The sequence below is a fragment of the Syngnathus typhle genome, linkage group LG4 (assembly GCF_033458585.1).
Source record: "Syngnathus typhle isolate RoL2023-S1 ecotype Sweden linkage group LG4, RoL_Styp_1.0, whole genome shotgun sequence".
Taxonomy (NCBI): Eukaryota; Metazoa; Chordata; class Actinopteri; order Syngnathiformes; family Syngnathidae; genus Syngnathus; species Syngnathus typhle.
The window spans coordinates 5,300,366-5,324,942 of NC_083741.1; the positions used below are offsets into that span (position 1 = coordinate 5,300,366).

Genomic DNA, 24,577 nt, shown 5'->3' on the forward strand with positions numbered 1-24,577 from the left:
AGAATGGAAGGCACGGCCGGGCGAGGGTTGGCCGCCAGCCTGGCCCGGACGCCCCAGCGTTTGCCCCTCTTCAGCCTCCTCGCACACCGCTTTCGACGCTTCCCAACCGGGGGAGGAATAGCAGACGAGCCCGGCGACGCTTCAGGACGTAGCAGTCCGAGCTCCTTTAATGTCCCCGCATCAAAGTCCAGAACTCGACAAAACACGCTTTCGCCGATGTCAAGCAGAACCTGCCTGCTGTATTTGTAGCACGACTCAGTACGACGAGACGAACAAAAAAGACTGCCGGACAAACACTCATTAGACGAACAAAACACCGTTCGGGCGGGACAGAGAGAGGTCGCTGCGTATGCACGCGCCGCCATCTTGATTGGTTGGTGATGATGGGCGTCAGTGCCACGGGGCGGTAGTCATTGAAGCAGGACGGAGCAGGTTTCTTCGGCACAGGTACGATGGTGGCACCCTTGAAACACGAAGTGACAATGGCCTCCTGCAGGGAAATGTTAAAGATGTCCGTGAAGACACCCGTCAGCTCTCCAGCGCAGTCCTTCAGCGCTCGACCTGGGATGTTTCCTGGGAGGAAACCGGAGTGCCCAGAGAAAACCCATGCAGGCACAGGGAAACATGCAAACTCCACACAGGGAGGGCCGGAGGTGGAATTAAACCCACACCCTCTGAACTGTGAAGAGGATGTGCTAACCAGTGCTCCACCATATAGGTATCCTCGAGAAATATTAGTAATGCTAACGCCGTCATCTTCCAGTTATTGTGTTGAAATATAACGCACTATTTTAAAAGCTCTCAACTCATAAAAATGGTGGCATGAAAGCTCCGGAATTTGAATCTATAATTGGCATGTTTAGAGTTAATTGGATAAAATCTTGTCTTTCGCAGCCCAACTCCATCTTGTGCCACATTCCAAGATCTTTATTTAGGAAGATTGGAGGGCTCAATTTTGTATTGAAATGTTATTTTGATGTCAATAGAATCCATATCAAGTTGTCCAACTTTCATAAACAAATCTTTTTCTACTGGAAAATGATATATGTCACACATAAAACACACACACACACAAACCTTAGAGCAGGATCTGGTGTGGGCAGACTTCTCATCAGGGTACTTCTCAAGTCGACAAGGCCCTTTACTGGATGACTTTTTGAAAACTAACCAACAACGCCGATAAATCTGCAACAAGCACAAGAGAAATATTTTCATGTTAATTATTGAAATAAAAAACAGTCAGCACATTTAATAAGGAGTCCATCATTTTATCCGTCTGAATATTTTTCTGTCAGAAAATTGACAAGCTTGAGCGTGGATGTACAATTCTTTGTAATGGTGCTTTTAATACCAAAGAGCAACCCTCTAAATTTAACTACAGCAGTTAAAGTCCATCTGCTCTTTTGTCAATTGAGGGTTAATGCCTATAAGCTTTAAGGTGTGTAGTTAGGCATATACCTATATAGGCTATTGTCAATAAAACTGTTTGTTTGATTGGCTTTTTTATACTTGGAATTGGATGCACTGACAAGATGTAGATTATTGTGTGTGAGCATGATCAGGTGCTGCATGGGTTGTGAGTCTGACAGCAGTGGGAATGAAGGACCTGCGGAGCCTCTCCTTCTTACACCGTGGGTGTAACAGTTTGCTGCTGAAGGAGCTTCTCAGGGACCCAATAATATCATGGAGGGGCTGAGAGGTGGTGTCCAGGATGGATGTCAACTTAACTAACATCCTTCTCTCACCTACAACCTCTATGGCAGGGGTGGGCAATTCCGGTCCTCAAGGGCCGGTGTCCTGCATGTTTTAGAAGTCTCCCTGCTGCACCACACCTGATTCAAATGTTCAGGATTGTTATCCAGCTTCTCCAGATCTTGCTAATTATCTGACCATTTGAATCAGGTGTGTTGCAACAGGGTGACATAGAAAACATGCAGGACACCGGCCCTCGAGGGCCGGAATTACCCACCCCTGCTCTATGGAGTCCAGGGTCAGTCCAGGACAGAGCTCGCTCTCCTGGCCAGTTTATTTAGGCTCTCGATCCGTACTGTTCCCTCTCGAGCAGACTATAGCATTTCTTTTAATAGAGCCCCAAACACGCCAGTACCCCAAAAAAATGTGATTTGTTATGCACGGCAGTGATGTAACGTTATGTTTTGCAGACAACTCCATGAAATAATGAGATCGAAGAGCTTTTACCAAAAATATTTCTACCTTCCCCCTCCGTGAGTCGTCACCTTATTGTGGTGGAGGGGTTTGCGTGTTCTAATGATCCCAGGAGCCAAGTTGTCTGGGGCTCCATGCCCCTGGCAGGGTCACCCATGGCAAAAGGGTCCTAGGTGAGGGGCCAGACAAAGCACGGCTCACAAGAACCCTTTACGAAGACTACAATAAATGGATTTCGTTTTCCCTTGCCCGGACGCGGGTCACCGGGGCCCCCCTCTGGAGCCAGGCCTGGAGTTGGGGCTTGAAGGCCCGGCCTTCGCACATCGGGCCCGGCCGGGCACAGCCCGAAAAGGAAAGTGGGTCCCCCTTCCAATGGGCTCACCACCTGTGGGAGGGGCCAAAGGGGTGTAAAGTATGCTGGGCGGCAGCCAAAGGCGGGGACCTTGGTGGTCCGATCCGTGGCTGCAGAAGCTGGCTCTTGGGACATGGAATGTCACCTCTCTGGCTGGTCCAAGCTGGTGTGCGAGGCAGAAAAGTTCCGACCAGACATAGTCGGACTTGCCTCCACACACAGTTTGGGATCTGGTACAAGCCCTCTTGAGAGGGGCTATACTCTCTTCCACTCTGGAGTTGCCCACGGTGAGAGGCGCTGAGCAGGTGCAGGCATACTTGCTGCCCCCCGGCTGGGCGCCTGCACATTGGGGTTCACCCCTCTTTGGAGTCCTTGGAGGAAGTGCTGGATAGCACTCCTTCTGGGGACTCCATCGTTCTGCAGGGTGACTTCAATGCTCACGTGGGCAATGACACTGAGACCAGAAAGGAGGAACGGCCCCCCCCGATCCGAATCCGAGCGGTGTTCTATTATTGGACTTCTGTGCTCGACGTGGATTGTCCATAATGAACACCATAATCAAGCATCAGCGTGTCCATGTGTGCACTTGGGATCAGGACACCTGCGGCTGCAGTTCGCTGATCGACTTTGTAGTCATGTCATCGGATTTGCGGCCTCATGTTTTGGAGCGGCGGAGCTGTCACCTAATCACCACCTGGTGGTGGGTTGGCTCCGATGGTGGCGGAAGATGCCGGTTCGACCGGCCAGACCCAAACATACTGTGAGGGTCTGCTGAGAAAATCTGGCAGAATCCTTGTCAGGAAGAGCTACAACTCCCACCTCCGGCAGAGCTTTTCCCACGTCCCGGAGGAGGCGTGGGACATTGAGCCCGAGTGGACCATGTTCTGTGCCTCCATTGTTGTGGCAGCCGACTGGAGCTGCGGTCGTAAGGTGGTCGGTGCCTGTCGTGGTGGCAACCCCCGAACCTGCTGGTGGACACCGGCGGTAAGGGATGCCGTCAAGCTGAAGAAGGAATCCTATCGGGCCATTTTGGCCTGTGGGATTCGTGAGCAAGCCGACAGGTACCGGATGGCCAAGCGGAACGCGGTTTCGGCAGTTGCTGAGGCAAAAACCCGGGCGTGGGAGGAGTTTGGCAAGGCCATGGAGAATGACTTCCGGACGGCTTCGAGGAAATTCTGGTCCACCATCCGGCATCTCAGGAGGGGAAGCAACGCACCGTCAACACTGTTTACAGTGGAGATGGCGTGCTGCTGACATCAACTCGGGATGTCTTGACTCGATGGGTAGAATACTTCGAAGACCTTCTGTGTTGTCTTCACTGCAGTGTAGCAACTGAAGCTATACAACAAGTTAAACTCTGATGCAATAACCAGGAGTCTGTTGTAGTTAACATTTTGTCTCTCAACTTCCTTCGTCTTAACCCAGATAAAACTGAGATGTTGATAATCGGTCCAACTCGTTATCAACACTTATTCAAGGAAACCGCTATACCTATAGATAACCGTACTATCACTCAAAGCGATACTGTAACTAATCTCGGGGTAATATTTGACCAAACTCTCTCCTTTCAAAAGCACATTAAGAATATAACCAGAATTGCGTTTTTTCACCTTAGTAATATTGCAAAGATTCGTCCGATCCTCTCGACCGGTGATGCGGAAACTATTATACATCCGTTCGTCACGTCGCGCCTGGACTACTGTAATGTACTATTTTCGGGTCTTCCTAAGTCCCGCATCAAAAGTCTACAGTTAGTACAAAATGCTGCTGCAAGGCTGCTCTCTCGGACAAGAAAATTTGATCACATTACCCCAATACTAGCCAACTTACATTGGCTCCCGGTCCATTTAAGATGTGACTTCAAGGTTCTTCTATTAACCTATAAATCACTGCATGGCTTAGCGCCTTCATATCTCGTCGACCTAGTTGTTCCTTATGTTCCGTCTCGTAACCTTCGTTCGCAAAACGCTTCCCTTTTAGCGACACCGAGGGCCAAGAAAATGTCTGCAGGCTCTAGAGCATTTTCTATTCGGGCTCCAGAGCTTTGGAATGCCCTACCAATGGATATTAGAACTGCTACCTCAGTAGAAACATTTAAGACACGTTTAAAGACACATTTCTATGACATGGCCTTTAACTAACCTGTAGTGGCCGATTCGGCTGGAGTTTGTTGTTCATGTTGTATCATTTGTGCCCTCTCTGCATCCATTTCAACCTGGTGATCCTGAAAGGGGGATCCTTCCATCTGTGGTCCCTTCTAAAGGTTTCTCATTTTCCCCCGGTAGGGGTTTTTAAGTTTTTCCTTGCCCTTTTGGGAGCTTAAGATCAGGGGATGCTTTGAGAATAATTGTCAATTTCTGTCTATGTGAAGCCCTTTGAGACTGCTTGTGATTTAGGACTTTGCTTCTAGCATCCCTCACGGTCAGACATTAGTTTGTTTAAACCAGTGCTTCTCAAATAGTGGGGCGCGCCCTCCTTGGATAAAGTACAAGTACACTAGAATAAAGTGTAATTGTGCATTTACTACAGTAGGCGGCAGTGGCGCTCTCATTGTTACTTCTGTCACGTTTGCGACAGTGCAACATTTTACGACTTACAAGACAACAGGTTTGCCTTGGTTAGCAGTGTTGAGTCAACAGAAAGCTCCGACTGTGTCCCGTCTATAGCTTCCGGTATTCAACATAACAACCACCAACATGAAAAAGTTTTTAACAGGGATGAAAAGAAAAGCGGAGAGAAACAAAGATAATGAAACAAAAGAAAGTCAGCCGAAAGCTAAGACGAGGAAATACGACGAAGCGTATTTAGCGCTTGGCTTCACTGTGAGTATATATATATATATATATATATATATATATATATATATATATATATATATATATATATATATATATAACATGAAAAAGTTTTTAACAGGGATGAAAAGAAAAGCGGAGAGAAACAAAGATAATGAAACAAAAGAAAGTCAGCCGAAAGCTAAGACGAGGAAATACGACGAAGCGTATTTAGCGCTTGGCTTCACTGTGAGTATATATATATATATATATATATATATATATATATATATATATATATATATATATATATATATATATATATATATATCGTAACCTTCGTTCGCAAAACGCTTCCCTTTTAGCGACACCGAGGGCCAAGAAAATGTCTGCAGGCTCTAGAGCATTTTCTATTCGGGCTCCAGAGCTTTGGAATGCCCTACCAATGGATATTAGAACTGCTACCTCAGTAGAAACATTTAAGACACGTTTAAAGACACATTTCTATGACATGGCCTTTAACTAACCTGTAGTGGCCGATTCGGCTGGAGTTTGTTGTTCATGTTGTATCATTTGTGCCCTCTCTGCATCCATTTCAACCTGGTGATCCTGAAAGGGGGATCCTTCCATCTGTGGTCCCTTCTCAAGGTTTCTCATTTTCCCCGGTAGGGGTTTTTAAGTTTTTCCTTGCCCTTTTGGGAGCTTAAGATCAGGGGATGCTTTGAGAATAATTGTCAATTTCTGTCTATGTGAAGCCCTTTGAGACTGCTTGTGATTTAGGGCTATACAAATAAACTTGACTTGACTTGATTTTACTGTCGTTTACTGAAGATTCCTGTTCACGTGGCAGAGTGAAAACTGCAACAAAACAAGGTGTGACTGTTTTTAGCACATAGCGTTAGCGAAGCATATAGCGTCAGCATTTTAGAAAATAGCATGTAAATACTTGTAAATAAAAACGATCTTTTTAAACTATTAATTACCTTATGTTTCAACATTAAACCCAACTTAATCTAACAATTATCTAATTTAAGAATTATCTTTACTCACGACTTTGCTTCTAGCATCCCTCACGGTCAGACATTAGTTTGTTTAAACCAGTGCTTCTCAAATAGTGGGGCGCGCCCTCCTTGGATAAAGTACAAGTACACTAGAATAAAGTGTAATTGCGCATTTACTACAGTAGGCGGCAGTGGCGCTCTCATTGTTACTTCTGTCACGTTTGCGACAGTGCAACATTTTACGACTTACAAGACAACAGGTTTGCCTTGGTTAGCAGTGTTGAGTCAACAGAAAGCTCTGACTGTGTCCCGTCTATAGCTTCCGTTATTCAACATAACAACCACCAACATGAAAAAGTTTTTAACAGGGATGAAAAGAAAAGCGGAGAGAAACAAAGATAATGAAACAAAAGAAAGTCAGCCGAAAGCTAAGACGAGGAAATACGACGAAGCGTATTTAGCGCTTGGCTTCACTGTGAGTATATATATATATATATATATATATATATATATATATATATATATATATATATATATATATATATATAAAAAAAATAAAAATTCCCCTCTCACCCTCCACGGGTGGTTTTTCCACTCCAAGCTCGGGTCCTCTACCAGAGGCCTGGGAGCTTGAGGGTTCTGCGCAGTATTTTGGCTGTTCCTAGCACTGCTCTTCTGGACTGAGATGTCTGATGTTGTTCCTGGAATCTGCTGTAGCCACTCCTCCAGTTTGGGGGTCACTGCCCCAAGTGCCCCAATGACCACGGGCACCACCGAGGCCTTCACTTTCCAGGCCTTCTCAAGCTCTTCTTTGAGGCCCTGGTATTTCTCTAGCTTCTCAAGTTCTTTTTTCCTGATGTTGCCATCGCTTGGTATTGCTACATCCACTACAACGGCCTTCTTATATATCTGTATTCTAAATTTGAGCTGAATGATCTCAGAGCTACAATAGCGAATCTCTCGTAAGGCTCTTTTGAAAATAACACAATACCGTTTTTTGTTATTTTTTTTACGAACACTCCCACCACAGATATATAAGAATATATATATATATATATATATATATATATATATATATATAAAATAAGGATAAGATGTTATGCAGAGATGGATAGTCACAGTGGGGAGTGGGGGGCGCGAATAGTTTTCTTCTTGCTAGGGGGGGCGTAACAGAAAATAATTGAGAAGCACTGGTTTAAACTCTTTATGAACAGATAGAAAACAGGCAGGATGTAATTGACAACAAAGCAGGAAGCGGTAGGTAAGTTACAGGAAATGATATCAAAATAAAAGCCTCTACATACTGCCTTTATGGCGACACACTCCCCTTCTGACCACTGTGAGGTCACTACACTGACATGACATTAAACTCAACTGAGAACTACGATTTGAAATATCAGTCCTTACGAAGGAGTGAAAGGGTTTTGGTCACTGGTCTCAGGTAAGTCTTTGCTCGTCCTTGGTTTGCTGTATTTAATTCCACCTTACGGACTCGTCCATCTTTTCCTGGAATAGCCTTTGTGACCAAAGGCCAGTTGTTGCGGAGCGCTTGGTTGTCTTTGAGGAAGACGATGTCACCGTCTTGCAGGTTCTGGTAGGACTCTGTCCATTTCTTGCGGCTTTGTAATGTTGACAGGTACACTTGTCTCCGACGGTTCCAGAACAAGTTGGATAAGGCTTGTACTGCCTCATGAGTGGGTCTCTGTGAAGTCTCCTGGAGGTGGTGTGATGCCGACGTTCTGTGTTAACAGCATCGATGGTGTGAGGATCTAATGGATTGTCTGGATCACTTGATACTGGAACTAGTGGTCTTGCATTCAGAATTGCTGTCACTTCTGCCATTAGTGTACACAAAACTTCATGAGTTAGGCGAGTGCTGTGATCACAGAGCATTGAATCAAGAATTTGTCGGGCTACCCAAATGAGGCGCTCCCGTGAACCCCCCATGTGTGAGGCATGAGGTGGGTTAAACACCCAGGAGCATCCTTGTTGGTGCAGGTACCGCTGCACCGTGCCGTTTGGTTGATGTGCACTCAGCCCAAGTTCTTTGCAGGCTCAAATGAAATTTGTGCCGCAGTCTGACCTCAGTTGTTTGGCTGGTCATCTAATGGCAAAGAAACGCCTCAACGCATTTATGCAACTTGAGGTGTCCAGTGAGGTAATCACCTCGATGTGAACTGGTGTGGAGCTCATGCAGCAGAATAGTATGACCCAGCACTTGCTCTTAGGTTGCGTCTCTCTGGTGCGTCTGGTGGAGACATGCCAGGGTCCGAAGACCTCCAGGCCCACATACGTGAAGGGAGGGCAGGTTGTAAGGCGCTCTACGGGCAAATCTGTCATTTGTTGTACCTGCATTCATCCTCTAAGTCTGCGACAGATGACGCACTTGTGTATAGTTGAGTTAACGAGTCGCTTGCCTCCCAGCCCAGCAGCTCGGATCTTGCTATATGAATCAGGAGTGCAATGGCTCATTGGAGAGTGTCGAATGTAGAGAACCTTTCAAAGCGCTATGTGCTGAGAACTTTCCCTTGTAGATCGGTGATGTAACTCTTCTCAACTGGATGGAACTCTGCATCTGACTCCGGTGAGACTATGCTGAATAACTGAGCTGGGTCTGGGTGAGTAGAGGGCTTGCACAGGAAGGTTGGTCCATTGAACCACATTGTCTGTGTGAGTTTTGCTGCTGGAACCGACCGTGACACCAGGTCAGCCGGATTGTCTTCGGTGTTCACGTAGTGCCATTGTTCAGGGATGGTAGACTGGCGTATACGCTGGACCTGATTATGGACGTACGCATAGAACCGTCTGGACTCGTTGTAAATATATCCAAGGACAACTTTGCTATGTGTAAAATTTAGTGGCATCCATTTTTAGATCCAGTTCATCCTGTATCAGCTCAGCTTTTTCCACTGCTAAGACTACAGCACACAGTTCAAGTCTGGGAATGGTGGGGTCTGATTGAGGGGCAAGTTTGACCTTTGCCATCGCAAATCCAACATTACTGTGTCTTCTTGGATGGCTTTCAAGTAGGCTACGGCACCAATGGCCTTCATAGATGCATCGCTTAAGAAGTGGAGTTCTACTCGTTCAGCCTTGGTTACGCAGATGTCTGCCCATCTACGTCTTTTATGGATTGTATGCAGTCCTCACTTGGGGAGGCTTCCAAGACAGCCTGACTGTTTGAGGCAAATTTGTGAAGCCTCAAGTTAGACTCAGCAAGTGAGGCGTGAGTGCTATGGAGCAGCCCAATAGCCTCTGAATCAGTTGGAACAGAACAGAAGCCATTGTCAACATAAAAGTGCCGTTCGGCGAAGTTGACTGTGTCTGTTTCATATTTCTCAGCACCATCTCTGTTGGCTCTTCTGAGCCCGTAGATTGCCACTGCAGGAGATGGGCTATTTCCAAACACATGAACTTTCATTCTGTAGTCAATGACCTTCTGTGGGTGATACACTGCAAAGCTTGGTAAATACCAGCACTCTTCTTCTCTTAGCTCGGGTGCCACCTCAGCATGATTGTTTTTTCAGCAGTTTGCCCATAAATTCCATGTATTGGTGTTGCATTTCTGGTTTTCTTCTGAAGTGACGCTGTAGTGATTCAAATCGCTTGAGTGCCTGCTCGCAGTTGTTGGGAAGCTGTTGCCTAAGTTGTCTGAACGGCAATGGAGCAACCCAGCTGTGTGAATCGTTTTTGTAGAGTTCTTTGTCCATCATTTCAATGAAAGTTTCATCTTCGATTGAAGGTGCTAGCTAACCCGCTCAAGACTGGGGAGATGACAGTGGACTTCAGGCGAGACCCTTCACCACTTTCACCCCTCATTATCCGCAGTAATACTATTCTCTCCACAGACACCTTTAAGTTCCTGGGAACCACAATCTCTCTGCAGAAAAGATAACTGGAATCAACCTCCCATCTATCCAAGACTTGTACCTGTCCAGGTCCAGGAAACTCACTGCTCTTCTCTCTCTACACCAGTGCTTCTCAAATAGTGGGGCGCGCCCATACCTGGGGGGGCGCGTGTGACCCTGGGGAACAGGCTTTTTTTTTGGCAGTACTAGAATAAAATGTAATTGCGCATCTACTACAGCAGGCGGCAGTGGCGCTCTAATTGTTACTTCTGTCACGTTTGCGACAGTGCAACATTTTACGACTTACAAGACAAGTTAGGATAGTCACGGTGGGGAGTGGGGGGCGCGAATAGTTTTCTTCTTGCTAGGGGGGGCGTAACAGAAAATAATTGAGAAGCACTGCTCTACACCAATGATTTCTCGTCAGGTGACTCTCCTGTGAAGATCTTTAAGTATGCAGACAACACCACTCCCATCGGACTGATCCAGGACGCTGATGAGACTGCGTACAGACAGGAGGTGGAGCGGCTGGTCCACTGGTGCAGCCAAAGCCACCTGGAGCTGAACCCGCTCAAGACCGTGGAGATGACAGTGGACTTCAGGCGAGACCCTTCACCACTTTTACCCTTATCCGCAGTAATAGTATTCTCTCCACAGACACCTTCAAGTTCCTGGGAACCACAATCTCTCGGGACCTGAAATGGACCGGCCACATAGACTCTGTCCGGAAGAAGGCCCAGCAGAGGCTGTACTTCCTGAGACAGCTCAAGAAGTTCAACCTGTGCGAGAGCTTCTGAAGACCTTCTACACTGGCATCATCCAGTCTGTCCTCTGCACCTCCATCACTGTCTGGTTTGGATCGGCCTCCAAACAAGACAAGCACAGACTGCAACGGACAATCAGGACTGCAGAAAAGATCATTGGAATCAACCTCCCATCTATCCAAGACTTGTACCTGTCCAGGACCAGGAAACGTGCAAGTAACATCTCTACAGACCCTTCTCACCCAGGTTCCAATCTGTTTGAACTACTCCCCTCCGGACGGCATTATAGAGCTCTGTACGCCAAAACCAGCAGACACAGAGACAGCTTCTTCCCCCAGGCTGTCGCTCTGATGAACTCACTCAGTCATTGCTGTGCAATAACATCCTGCTCTCCACACCTTTTTTGAATTGTCTACATTATTTGTACTATGTGTCCTCTCTGTTAGAGTGGTGCTCACTAACTTGTTTTTGCAAGAACCACACAAGAGATAGTATGCCCTTTTTAAGCATTTGCAAATGGAGAGTCATTCGTCACTGTGCGTACAGCGATGATCGAATGAGGTCTGACTCAGGCCTATTGCAACAGCATTTTTATTGAGTGAAACAGGGTGGGGGTGAGATTGGTCAGGATGGAGGTCACCTCAGCAACTGGTTAATGAGTGCGGAGGGTCCCATCTTATTGTTTTACAAGGTCGTGGAAACATGAACTAGTGTAGCATTTTAGATGACTAACTAAGCAAGAAAGTTTCCACACCATTTGGAAAGTTTCAACAACTGAATGGTTAAACTTTTCAGAGTCAAGGAAAGGTAAAAGGTTTAAACAAAGTTAATAATTCTAGTCTACATTCTAACATAATCATACGATCAAGATAATCTGTAAACCCTAACACTCTCTGCATCCATTGCAGCCTGGTCATCCTGGAAGAGGGATCCTCCCATCTGTGGTCTCTTCTCAAGGTTTCTCATTTCTCCTAGTTGGAGTTTTGAGCTCGGGAATTTCTGACCGATTATCAGGTAAGTCATTACACTCGGTGAGTGGTGGTAAGGGAATCGTAACTCTTCCATTGAGGGACGCCACAATCAAATCTGAGGCCCTTCTGCCGACGGTTTCCATGAAACCAAAACATGTTTTCAGTTGGTAAGGATATGGCTTAGCGTGAATGTCAAACTTATCAAAGAAACTGTACTTGGCTAATGATCGGTTGCTTTGGTCGTCTAACACAATGTAGGCCTTAATGGCTTCATCTGGGTGGTCTTTTTGGTACACTCTCGCCAGGCATATCTTGAAGCATGACCGTCCGACTTGTCCTGTACCGCATACTGCTGTGCAGCTTGAGCGAATCTCACTGGTTTTCGTTTACCTCTTCTCCCTCCCCGCCATGCTGTGGCGAAGTCAAAGGAGTAGTGGGTCGCGGTGCTGGTCCCGGGTGCATAGCTGAGACATGTTGGGTGCTGTCACACTCAAAACACTTCAAAATTGTGGTACAGTCCTTTGCCATATGATTGGTTGAACTACAGAATTTAAAGCAGATTCCGTTTCTGTTGTCGAGAGTTTCGGCTCTAAAGGCTTTGCACTTCTTCAGTGGGTGGGGTTTTGCATGTATTGGGCAGATCTTACTCGGATCGTTGGAGACATTTGACTCTGAGTGAGTGACATTGCTCTTGTGAACTGCAATGGGCTTCTTGATGGTTTTAGGAAGGGCACTCCCAGCTCTGATAGATGATGTTGTGGTGCTGTTTAAAAACGCAAAGCTGGAGTCATTTCTTTTCTTGGCCTCATAACATACGGATTTTGTGAAGTAATCAAACGGTGGAAACCGTCCTCCATTTGGTTCTTTATAGTTAGAACCAGCTGAGATCCATTTTTCCTGGAGTCCATAAGGCAGCTTGGTATTTATAGGTTCAATTCCGCGTGTCGTATCCAGGGAGGACAGCACTGGTAAGTAGCCATCTTCCTTAGCAGACTGTACTTCCATAAGCAGGTCAGACAGCTCTCGTAACTTCAGATTTTCCGTGGCTGAGACTCTAGGAAATGCACCCAGTCGGGTAAAGAGGGTATTTTCAATTACCTCTGGGGCTGCATAACACTCCCAAAGACGTTCCCAAGGTTTCACGAATGCTATTTGTGGTCTTGCTATGTGCACGGCACGGAGACGTTTCATGTGGTTGCTAGATTATTTTCCAAGCCATCGCGTCATCAAGTCCAATTCCTCAGTAGCTGTAAATCCAAGTCCTTGAGTGGCATTTTTGTATGACGACAGCCAAGCTCGATAATTTTCAGGTTTATCTTCAAACTCATACAAACTTGTATTTACTAAGTCACGCCGAGTTAAATATTGTGTTCAGTTGCAGACGTGGTTTGAGTAATTGTAAAAAATAAAATTGTAAAAAATAAAAAATAAAAAATAAAAAATTAAAATTAAAATTAAAATTAAAATTAAAATTAAAATTAAAATTAAAATTAAAATTAAAATTAAAATTAAAATTAAAATTAAAATTAAAATTAAAATTAAAATAATAAATGATAAATGATAAATGATAAATGATAAATGATAAATGATAAATGATAAATAATAAATAATAAATAATAAATAATAAATAAATAATAAATAAATAATATGCGTGATGAATAAATAATAAACAAATAGCACAATAAATAAGAGGAGCAAAACTGAGCCAGTGTGCATACAGCAGACAGTAAGCATAGCGCAAAGTACAGGACGCTACGCAGAAAGGGGGAGAGTTCAGGATCCTAACAGCCTGGAGTATGAAGCTGTTGGTGAGTCTGGTGGTGCGGGAGCGCAGGCTCCTGGTACCTCTTCCCAGAGGGCAGAAGATCAAACAAAGAGTGAGCGGGGTGACTCACATCACTAACAATCGTGGTCGCTTCACGGGTGAGATGGGAGGTGTAAATTCTTTCAAGGAGGGGAGTGAAGCACCAATAATCTTAGCAGCCGTGTTCACTATGCGCTGCAGGGCCTTCATGTTGTAGTCAGTGCAGCTACCACCCCAAACAGCAATAGAGCTGGAGAGGATGCTCTCAATGGTGCCGCGGTAAAATGTAGTCATGACGGCCAGAGGAGCGCTCGTCCCCTGAGTTTCCGCAGGAAGTACAGGCAGCGCTGGGCCTTCTTCACCAGTGACGCGGTGTTGGTGGACCAGGAAAGATCCTCACTGATGTGCACCCCCAGGAACCTGGCGCTGCTCACTCTCTCCACCACAGCACCGTCGATGGTCAGCGGCCGGTGTTGGGTGTGACCCTTCCGGAAGTCAACAACAATCTCCTTGGTCTTGTCGACGTTCAGCAGGAGGTTGTTGTCCCTGCACCACGTGGTCAGAAGGCCAACCTCCAACCTGTAATGAGTCTCGTCTCCCTTGGTGATGAGACCCACCAGAGTTGTGTCGTCAGCAAAATTCACAATGCGGTCGTCGCTGTAGGTTGCAGTGCAGTCATGCGTAAGCAGGGTGAAGAGCAGCGGACTGAGCACGCAGCCTTGGGGTGCCCCTGTGCTCAGCGTGATGCTGGCGGAGATTTTGTCGCCAACACGTACCACCTGAGGCCTCTGACAAAGGAAGTCCAGTAGCCAGTTGCAGAGGTAGGTATCGAGGCCCAGCTTGTCGAGTTTGCTGATGAGACGTTGTGGCACAATGGTGTTGAAGGCAGAAGTGAAGTCCACAAACAGCAATCTAACATACGAGTCCCTTCTCTCCAGGTGGGTGAGGGCCGAGTGGAGGGCAGAGCAGATGGCATCCTCAGAGGACCGTTTGGCACGGTACACAAACTGGAAGGGGTCTATGGTGGGGGGGAGATTGGATCGGATGGGCTTCAAGTCACTGGGCTGCAAGGTGAGAGTCTTGGTAATAACTCGGGGCCTTTCTCTGGTAAATGTATTCTGGCTGACTGACTCTTTGGCTGCTCGTGGTGTATAGTCTAAGTCAGGGGTGTTAAACTCGTTTTTTTCGCGGGCCGCATTGCAGTCATAGCTTCTTTCGGATGGCCATTATGACTGTCAACCCAAATAGATGTGTGAGCACCTCATATTATATACAGTAAAAGCTACAAAACAAACTGACAAATAACTCGTTTTCAAATCAGACTAGTAAAAACTGGTCAAATATTTAAAAAAAAAATATTAAAAGTGAAGACAATTTGCAATTCTAGTAATGACACGAATTTGATGTACAATTTGTCTTCGCGGGCCACATAAAATTATGTGGTGAGCCGTATCTGGCCCCCAGGCCTTGAGTTTGACACTTGTGGTCTAAGTCATGGTCTGTAAATTCCACATTGTTCGTGCTGTTGTATGGGAAAACAGGCAACTGATGGTGTGAAACAAAGGGGTTGTTCGGGCTATAACTGAGAATGGCATAGGTAATTTGTTGAGTTGGTGGCGGACTAACCTTCATGATTGCTTGTTGGACAGAATTAGTGGAATAGAAGTGAGTTTGGATTTAATCGCTTGTTCGTTCAATTTGAGCACGATACAGTTGTCGCTCTCTGCAACTGCTAACTCCCAGACTGCTGCTACGGCTTCAGCTTCTGCTGCTTCACGGCAAATGGCTAGGGTTTCAATTTCAGTTTCTTTTTTAACTTTTTCTATCTTAGCTTTGGCTTTTTGCTCAGTATATTCAGCACGCACTTTAGCAGCTGCTGCTTTTGCGTGTGTGCAAAGTAAGGCATTGGTTGATGAGGTAGATGAATGAAAGCTGCTTCCACTTTTTCCTCATTTATTAGATCTAGTTTCCATCTTGACTCGATATAGAATGCTAACCTCAGTCTTTTCACTGTGTTGTCCTCACTGCAGTGTAGCAACTGAAGCTATCCAACAAGTTAAACGTTAACTGAAGATTCCTGTTTACATGGCAGAGTGAAAACTGCAACAAAACAAGGTTTGACTGTTTTTAGCACATAGCGTTAGCGTAGTATATAACGTTAGCATTTTACAAATAGCATGTAAATACAGATAAATAAAAATGATCGTTTTAAACCACAGTTGTCAAACTCAAGGGCCGAAGCCAGATACACATCATTTTATGTGGCCCGCAAAGGCAAATTGTGCATCAAATTTATGTGGCATTACTAGAATTGCAAATTGTCTTCCCTTTTAATAATATATATATTTTTTAAAATATTTGACCAGTTTTTACTCGTCTGATTTGAAAACGAGTTATTTTTCAGTTTGTTTTGTAGCTTTTACTGTATAAAATATGAAGCGCTCATACATTTATTTGGGGTGACAGTCATAATGGCCCTCCGAAAGAAGCTATGACTACAATGCGGCCTGCGAAAAAAAATTGTTTGACACCCCTGTTTTAAACTATTAATTACCTTCTCTTTCAACATTAAACCCAACTTAATCTAACACTTATTCAATTTAAGAATAAACTTTACTCACGACTTTGCTTCTAGCATCCCTCACGGTCAGAAATTAGTTTGTTGAAACTCTTTTTGAACAGATTGAAAACAGGCAGAACATAACTGACAACAAAGCAGGAAGCAGTAGGTAAGTTACAGGGAATTATATCAAAATAAAAGCATCTGCATACTGCGTTTATGGCGACACACCTCCTCAATTCGACCGACTTGCCTTCCATCGTGATAGCAGGGCCTGGATACTCTGAGGTGGACTCTCCAATCTCTGGGGTCGAAGTCACTGAGATAGTTAATAAACTCCTCGGAGGCAAGGCCCCAGGGATGGATGAGAACTGCCCGGAGTTAGGTGTTAGATGTTGTGGGGCTGTCCTAGCTGACACGCCTCTACAGCATTGCTTGGACATCGGGCACAGTGCCTCTGGATTGGCAGACTGGTGGTGGTTCCCCTCTTTAAAAACGGGGACCGGAGGGTGTGTTCCAATTACAGGGAAATCACACTCCTCAGCCTCCCTGGTAAGGTCTATTCAGAGGTACTAGAGAGGAGGGTCCGTCGGGAGGTCGAACCTCGGATTCAGGGGGAGCAGTGTGGCTTTCATCCTGCCGTAGAACTGTGGACCACCTCTATACCCTTGGCAGGATCCTTGAGGGTGCATGGGAGTTCGCTCAACCAGTCCACATGTGTGTTGTGGACTTGGAGAAGGCGTTTGACCGCGTTCCTCGGGAAGTTCTGTGGAGGGTGCTTCGGGAGTATGGTGTGCCGAACCAACTGATAACGGCGGTTCGGTCCCTGTATCATGGATGCCAGAGTTTGGTCCGCATTTCCGGCAGTAAGTCGGATTCGTTCCCAGTGAGGGTTGGACTCTGCCAAGCCTTCTCTTTGTCACTGATTCTGTTCATAACTTTTATGGACAGAATTTCTAAGCGCAGCCGAGGCGTCGAGGGTGTCCGGTTTGGGGACCTCAGCATTGCATCTATGCTTTTTGTGGACGACGTGGTGCTGTTGGCTTCTTCAAGCCGTGATCTCCAGCTCTCACTGGAGCAGTTCGCAGCCGAGTGTGAAGCGGTCGGGATGAGGGTCACCACCTCCAAATCTGAGTCTATGGCCCTCAGTAGGAAGATGGTGGAATGCCCTCTCCGGATCAGCCCCAAGTGGAAGAGATCAAGTATCTTGGGGTCAGGATGGAGCATGAGATCGACAGGCGGATCAGTGCATCGGCTGTAATGCCAACTTTGTACCGGTCGATCGTGGTGAAGAGAGAGCTGAGCCAAAAGGCAAAGCTCTCAATTTACCGGTCGATCTATGCTCTTACCTTCACCTATGGCAGTGTTTCTCAAATACTGGGGCGCGCCCCCCTGGGGGGGTGCGGTGCGATACCAAGGGTGGCGTGTGTGACGCCAGGGAACATGCTTTTCTTTTGGCTGTACTAGGTTAAAGGGTAATTAGACATCCACTGCAGTAGTTGGGAGTGGTGGTATTATTGGAAGAGTGTGTGCAAGGAGTAGTCACTCTACAGTGTAGAGCGCACGGAACATACGCACACACAGCACATAGCAGATAAAAAGTGCAGTGGGACACCATGGATATTGAACAGGGTTAAAAAGAACGGCGGAGAGAGATGGAGATAAGAGAATTGAGAGTCACACGAAAGCTAAGACAAGGAAATATGACGATGCGTACATAGCGCTCGGCGTTAGTGCGAATACGATGGAGACAAGGAAAGACCGGTGTGTTTACTGTGCCTTACAATGTTGGCAGCGGACAGTATGAAGCCAAATAAATTAAGCCGGCACTTATAAAGTCCTTGCACCCCAATCACACTGATAAGATGCTTGAGGTTTTTTAGCGAAAACGGACTGAATATTGCCAACAATCATCCCACTTTGTGAATGCTACTTCAGTCAATCAGCAAGCACTGTAAGCATTATATAAAGCAGCGTACCAAATTGCTCAGTGCAACCTACCTGCAGCCGTGGATATGGTCATGCTGCCTCAGTTTGAGCACAACTTGCTTGAAAGTCTGCGCTGAGCAGCTGGCGCCCACCTTTGCACAGATCTTCAATCGTTCTCTGGAGCTGTGTGAGGTGCCCTCGTGCTTCAAGAGCTCCACCATCGTTCCAGTGGCCAAGAAGCCCGCCATCACAGGTTTGAATGACTACAGACCAGTCGCAGTGACATCTGTGGTCATGAAATCTTTTGAGAGGTTAGTGCTGAACCACCTGAAGGATGTCACGGGCCCCCTGCTTGACCCCCTGCAGTTTGCCTACCGGGCAAACAGGTCAGTGGATGATGCGGTCAACATGGGATTGCACTACATCCTGCACCACCTGGACACCCCAGGAACGTACGCCAGGATCCTGTTCGTGGACTTCAGCTCGGCGTTCAACACCATCGCTCCTGACATCCTCCAACAGAAGCTCATCCAGCTTGCGGTGCCTGCCTCCACCTGTCAGTGGATCACCAGCTTCCTGACCAACAGGAGGCAGCGTGTGAGGCTGGGGGGCATCACATCTGACACCCGGACCACCAATACTGGAGCCCCTCACTGCTCTTCTCTCTCTACACCAGTGCTTCTCAAATAGTGGGGCGCGCCCATACCTGGGGGGGCGCGTGTGACCCTGGGGAACAGGCTTTTGTGAAGCCTCAAGTTAGACTCAGCAAGTGAGGCGTGAGTGCTATGGAGCAGCCCAATAGCCTCTGAATCAGTTGGAACAGAACAGAGGCCATCGTCAACATAAAAGTGCCGTTCGGCGAAGTTGACTGTGTCTGTTTCATATTTCTCAGCACCATCTCTGTTGGCTCTTCTGAGCCCGTAGATTGCCGCTGCAGGAGATGGGCTATTTCCAAACACATGAACTTTCATTCTGTAGTCAATGACCTTCTGTGGGTGATACACTGCAAAGCTTGGTAAATACCAGCAGTCTTCTTCTCTTAGCTCGGGTGCCACCTCAGCATGATTGTTTTTTCAGCAGTTTGCCCATAAATTCCATGTATTGGTGTTGCATTTCTGGTTTTCTTCTGAAGTGACGCTGTAGTGATTCAAATCGCTTGAGTGCCTGCTCGCAGTTGTTGGGAAGCTGTTGCCTAAGTTGTCTGAACGGCAATGGAGCAACCCAGCTGTGTGAATCGTTTTTGTAGAGTTCTTTGTCCATCATTTCAATGAAAGTTTCATCTTCGATTGAAGGTGCTAGCTAACCCGCTCAAGACTGGGGAGATGACAGTGGACTTCAGGCGAGACCCTTCACCACTTTCACCCCTCATTATCCGCAGTAATACTATTCTCTCCACAGACACCTTTAAGTTCCTGGGAACCACAATCTCTCTGCAGAAAAGATAACTGGAATCAAACTCCCATCTATCCAAGACTTGTACCTGTCCAGGTCCAGGAAACTCACTGCTCTTCTTTCTCTACACCAGTGCTTCTCAAATAGTGGGGCGCGCCCATACCTGGGGGGGCGCGTGTGACCCTGGGGAACAGGCTTTTTTTTTGGCAGTACTAGAATAAAATGTAATTGCGCATCTACTACAGCAGGCGGCAGTGGCGCTCTAATTTTTACTTCTGTCACGTTTGCGACAGTGCAACATTTTACGACTTACAAGACAAGTTAGGATAGTCACGGTGGGGAGTGGGGGGCGCGAATAGTTTTCTTCTTGCCAGGGGGGGGCGTAACAGAAAATAATTGAGAAGCACTGCTCTGCACCAATGATTTCTCGTCAGGTGACTCTCCTGTGAAGATCTTTAAGTATGCAGACAACACCACTCCCATCGGACTGATCCAGGACGCTGATGAGACTGCGTACAGACAGGAGGTGGAGCGGCTGGTCCACTGGTGCAGCCAAAGCCACCTGGAGCTGAACCCCCTCAAGACCGTGGAGATGACAGTGGACTTCAGGCGAGACCCTTCACAACTTTTACCCTTATCCGCAGTAATAGTATTCTCTCCACAGACACCTTCAAGTTCCTGGGAACCACAATCTCTCGGGACCTGAAATGGACCGGCCACATAGACTCTGTCCGGAAGAAGGCCCAGCAGAGGCTGTACTTCCTGAGACAGCTCAAGAAGTTCAACCTGCGCGAGAGCTTCTGAAGACCTTCTACACTGGCATCATCCAGTCTGTCCTCTGCACCTCCATCACTGTCTGGTTTGGATCGGCCTCCAAACAAGACAAGCACAGACTGCAACGGACAATCAGGACTGCAGAAAAGATCATTGGAATCAACCTCCCATCTATCCAAGACTTGTACCTGTCCAGGACCAGGAAACGTGCAAGGAACATCTCTACAGACCCTTCTCACCCAGGTTGCAGTTTGTTTGAACTACTCCCCTCCAGACGGCGTTATAGCGCTCGGTACGCCAAAACCAGCAAACACAGAGACAGCTTCTTCCCCCAGGCTGTTGCTCTGATGAACTCACACCATTCTTAGAGTCTCAGAGTCATTACTGTGCAATAACATCCTGCTCTCCACACCTTTTTTGAATTTGTCTACACTGTTGGTACTATGTGTCCTCTCTGCATCCATTGCAGCCTGGTCATCCTGGAAGAGGGACCTTCCCATCTGTGGTCTCTTCTCAAGATTTCTCATTTCCCCTAGCTGGAGTTTTGAGTTTTTCCTTGCCCTTTTGGTAGTTTAAGATCAGGGGATGTTTGAGAATATTGCCATTTTTCACATGTCCTGAGTGTTGTTAGTCACCTAAATCAGTGCTTCTCAATTATTTTCTGTTACGCCCCCCCCTAGCAAGAAGAAAACTATTCGCGCCCCCCCTCCCCACCGTGACTATCCTAACTTGTCTTGTAAGTCGTAAAATGTTGCACTGTCGCAAACGTGACAGAAGTAACAATGAGAGCGCCACTGCCCCCTGCTGTAGTAAACGCGCAATTACACTTTATTCTAGTACTGCCAAAAAAAAAGCCTGTTCCCCAGGGTCACACGCGCCCCCCCAGGAATAGCACCGTGCCCCCCTTGGGGGGCGCGCCCCACTATTTGAGAAGCACTGACCTAAATGTTGAACAGAGTATGATTTACCGAAGTCAAATTCCTTGTTTGGTACGCTCAAGATAAGATAAGATAAGATAAGATAAGATAAGATAAGATAAGATAAGATAAGATAAGATAAGATAAGATAAGATAAGATAATCCTTTATTATTCCCTCAATGGGGAAACTCCTATGTTTGGCGAAACATGGCGAATAAAAAACTCTTGAATCTTGAATCACAGAAAATTATTGAGAAGCACTGACCTATGGTCACAAGATATGGGTCGTGACTGAAAGAACAAGATCCTGGATACAAGCGGCCGAAATGAGTTTCTTCTGCAGGGTGTCCGGGCTCTCCTTTGGAGATAGGGTGAGAAGCTCGGTCATCCGGGAGAGACTCGCAGTCGAGCCGCTGCTCCCCCACGTTGAGAGGAGCCAGATAGGGTGGCTCAGGCAGCTCATCAGGATGGCTCGGGGACTCCTCCCTGGGAAGGTTTTCCGGGCATGTCCTATCGGCAGGAGACCCCGTGGACGACCCAGGATGCGCTGGTGAGACTATGTCTCTCACCTGGCCTGAGAACACTTTGCGATCCCCCGGGATGAGCTGGACAAAGTGGCTGGGGAGAGGGAAGTCTGGGAGTTCCTCCTAAAGCTGTTGCCCCCGCGACCCAACCCCGGATAAGCGTAAGAAGATGGATGGATGGATGGATGGATGGATGGATGGATGGATGGATGGATGGATGGATGGATGGATGGATGGATGGATGGATGGATTTCTACCTTTTCCCAATTTGCTTCTCTGTCAATGAGATAAACCCCATTACGCAAGACCATATTTACTTCTGTAAACAGTTACGTGACTATATTTTTGCGTGGAAAAATGTGAAGGACATATTCGATTTACATCAGAAATTGCAATTGTTTTTGTAATGTAAACAAATACATAAAAAGATAGGACTTAACAACAAAATTCTGAGATGGGCATCATAACCTGCATTGTCAATGTCATATTGTCATGATAATAATTTTACAAATATTAGATCAATTGCTGCATTTGACACGTTTTTTTCCTGGAACAATGGGCTCAACTGCTGTATCAACAACAGTGATAGTCCCATAATCACAACAACCTTGTGTAACCTACACTTCATAGAAGTCATCAGTTTTCAGCAGAACAATGCATTTTGGTTAACATTAATGATTGATTAAATTAATGCGAAAATTGCACGTGTCGAACTAGTTGACTTACCCCAAGTTTGCGACTGCGCATCCGTACATAGCCCTGCTTGACAATGTCATTGAAGTTTGAAGCCATTTCTTGAGATTATCCAGTTGTTTCCCTCTTCCCTGAATTGAATATGATGGATTTTCAAGTTTTCCTTGAGTCTCAGTCCTCTGTGATTTAAAGCTACGTACTTCTACTTCTCCACTCTTGCTCCTCCTCTCAACTTTTGTTTTGTTGCTATTCAAATTTTGAAATCACAGTTGTCATCTTTGTCCTGTACTATTTTCTTTCACTCGCCACAAACAAGAATTTCTTGAGCTCTCTTATTGTTCCTACTAACAGCTTGTGACAGAGAAAGACAGTGAGATACAGAGAAACACAGCGCGAGAAAGACAGAGCGGAAGCAAGAGAGGGAGACAGAGAGCTATAGAGAGAAACAAAGAGAAAGAGCGAGAGGGAGAGAGAGAGGGAGAGAGTGATATGGCTACATATTGATGGGCATTATTTATTGAAGACAGGAGCAGAACATTACCATTCATTATTCATATAGTGGGTAGTATTAGGATGGTGTGTTTGCATGCATGTGTGCATGCATGGTTCATAGTACAGTTAAATTATGTTCATAGAACTGATTTTTAGGATGGTGTGTTTGTGCATGCAGGTGTGCATGTATGGTTCATAGTGCAGTCAAATTGTCTTCATAGAATAGATTTTTTAAATGAATTTATAAATTTATAAATTCAGATTGTGTGTCATCTGGATTTTACTACAGTTTTTGCGGTCACCAAAGGCGAAGTGGTAATGGGTGAATCACAGTCGAGGAGGTTAGTGTAAGTTGCAAGCTCTCTCTATGCTCATGTTGGTTTTCTCTGCATATACTTTCCAAAAACATTCAAGATTGATTAGTGGTCGACAGATTTTTTTCCTACAATAATTGGCCGAAGTTTGTAAATGCTTTGCAATTTCATTTAGTCACCTCACAATTCAGAGGTGCGGCCGGCCTGTGTAGAGTTTACATGTTGTCCCCGTGCCATCGTGGGTATCCTCCGGGACAGCTGCCCTATATATATATATAGGTATATATAAAGGCCCTATATATATATATATGACGCATATCAGGGACGTGCGGTCAGAGGAGAGGGAGGCCACGCCTCCCCTGCCATCATAAAAAGGGGAAAAACAAATTAAATAGTTTTTATTATAAAGTAATTTTCCTTTTAATTTCAAGTCTTTTGTATAATTTTGAACCAAAATCGCTGAATTTTTATAGTTATTTTAAAACCTAAGACGATTCGCTCGGATGAAAGCTGCCTAGCCTCCTCTGAGGATTGCGTAATCACACGGCTGCCTATGTTGACAGGCTATGCAGTTAGACCAGCAATGGGCAAACTACGGCCCGCGGGCTAGATCCGGCCCACGGAGCCGTTTAATCCTGCCCGCCAAACCTGAATAAATTGTATTATTCTTTTTTTTTTGGGTCATTTTCCCTGCAATTACTATGTTTCCCCAGTAGCTGGGGAAGCGCCCGCCCGCGCATTTACTCCCGGGAGTCGTGTCAGAAATCTCGGTGCACACTCACAAGTGCGTGTGCGTACTCAGTAGTACGTAGTAATTTCATCTATCAGTGCCGAATTTCGAGTGTAGGGTGTGACGTCAGTATTCTCGTAATTCGCGCGCTAAGCTTTCAGATACAGTTTTATGCTAATGCAACCCACAAACCTTCCCCTGGAATCCTTCCATTAAAATGAGGGGACCGAAGAGAACAAAGGTAGACACTGAGTGCCGAATGTTAAAAAAGAGTGGGCAATTTGGCTTGACCTACGTGTGTGAGAAGATGTTCAGCCACATGAACGTCAACAAAGCCCGTCACAGATCTCGGTTAACGGACCGACACCTCGGCTCTATCCTAAGAATTACCACAACAAATTTTACTCCAGACTATGATGCACTAGCAAAAAAGGGAAACCAACAATACTATTGATTTCTTTATTACTTTATTTAGATGTATTCTTTCACTGATTCTTCAATATGATGTATTTGGTCAGAATGTTTGCCGTTGGATGTGATTTTGCCTCATTAGATAAACATATTTCATAAA

At 45.9% G+C, this 24,577-nt stretch overlaps 1 long non-coding RNA gene across 1 annotated transcript in view; it reads right to left on the bottom strand.

Moving 5' to 3' along the window:
• The window catches only part of LOC133153111 (uncharacterized), a 36,013-nt gene extending 13,285 nt beyond the window's left edge, over window positions 1-22,728 (bottom strand). The window contains exons 1-2 of the long non-coding RNA XR_009714253.1: window positions 22,504-22,728; window positions 1,078-1,185 (exon numbers count right to left, since the gene is read on the bottom strand). This is a non-coding gene — a long non-coding RNA (uncharacterized LOC133153111). The remainder of the gene's footprint in view (window positions 1-1,077; window positions 1,186-22,503) is intronic.
• Between the last annotated feature and the right edge of the window lie 1,849 nt (window positions 22,729-24,577).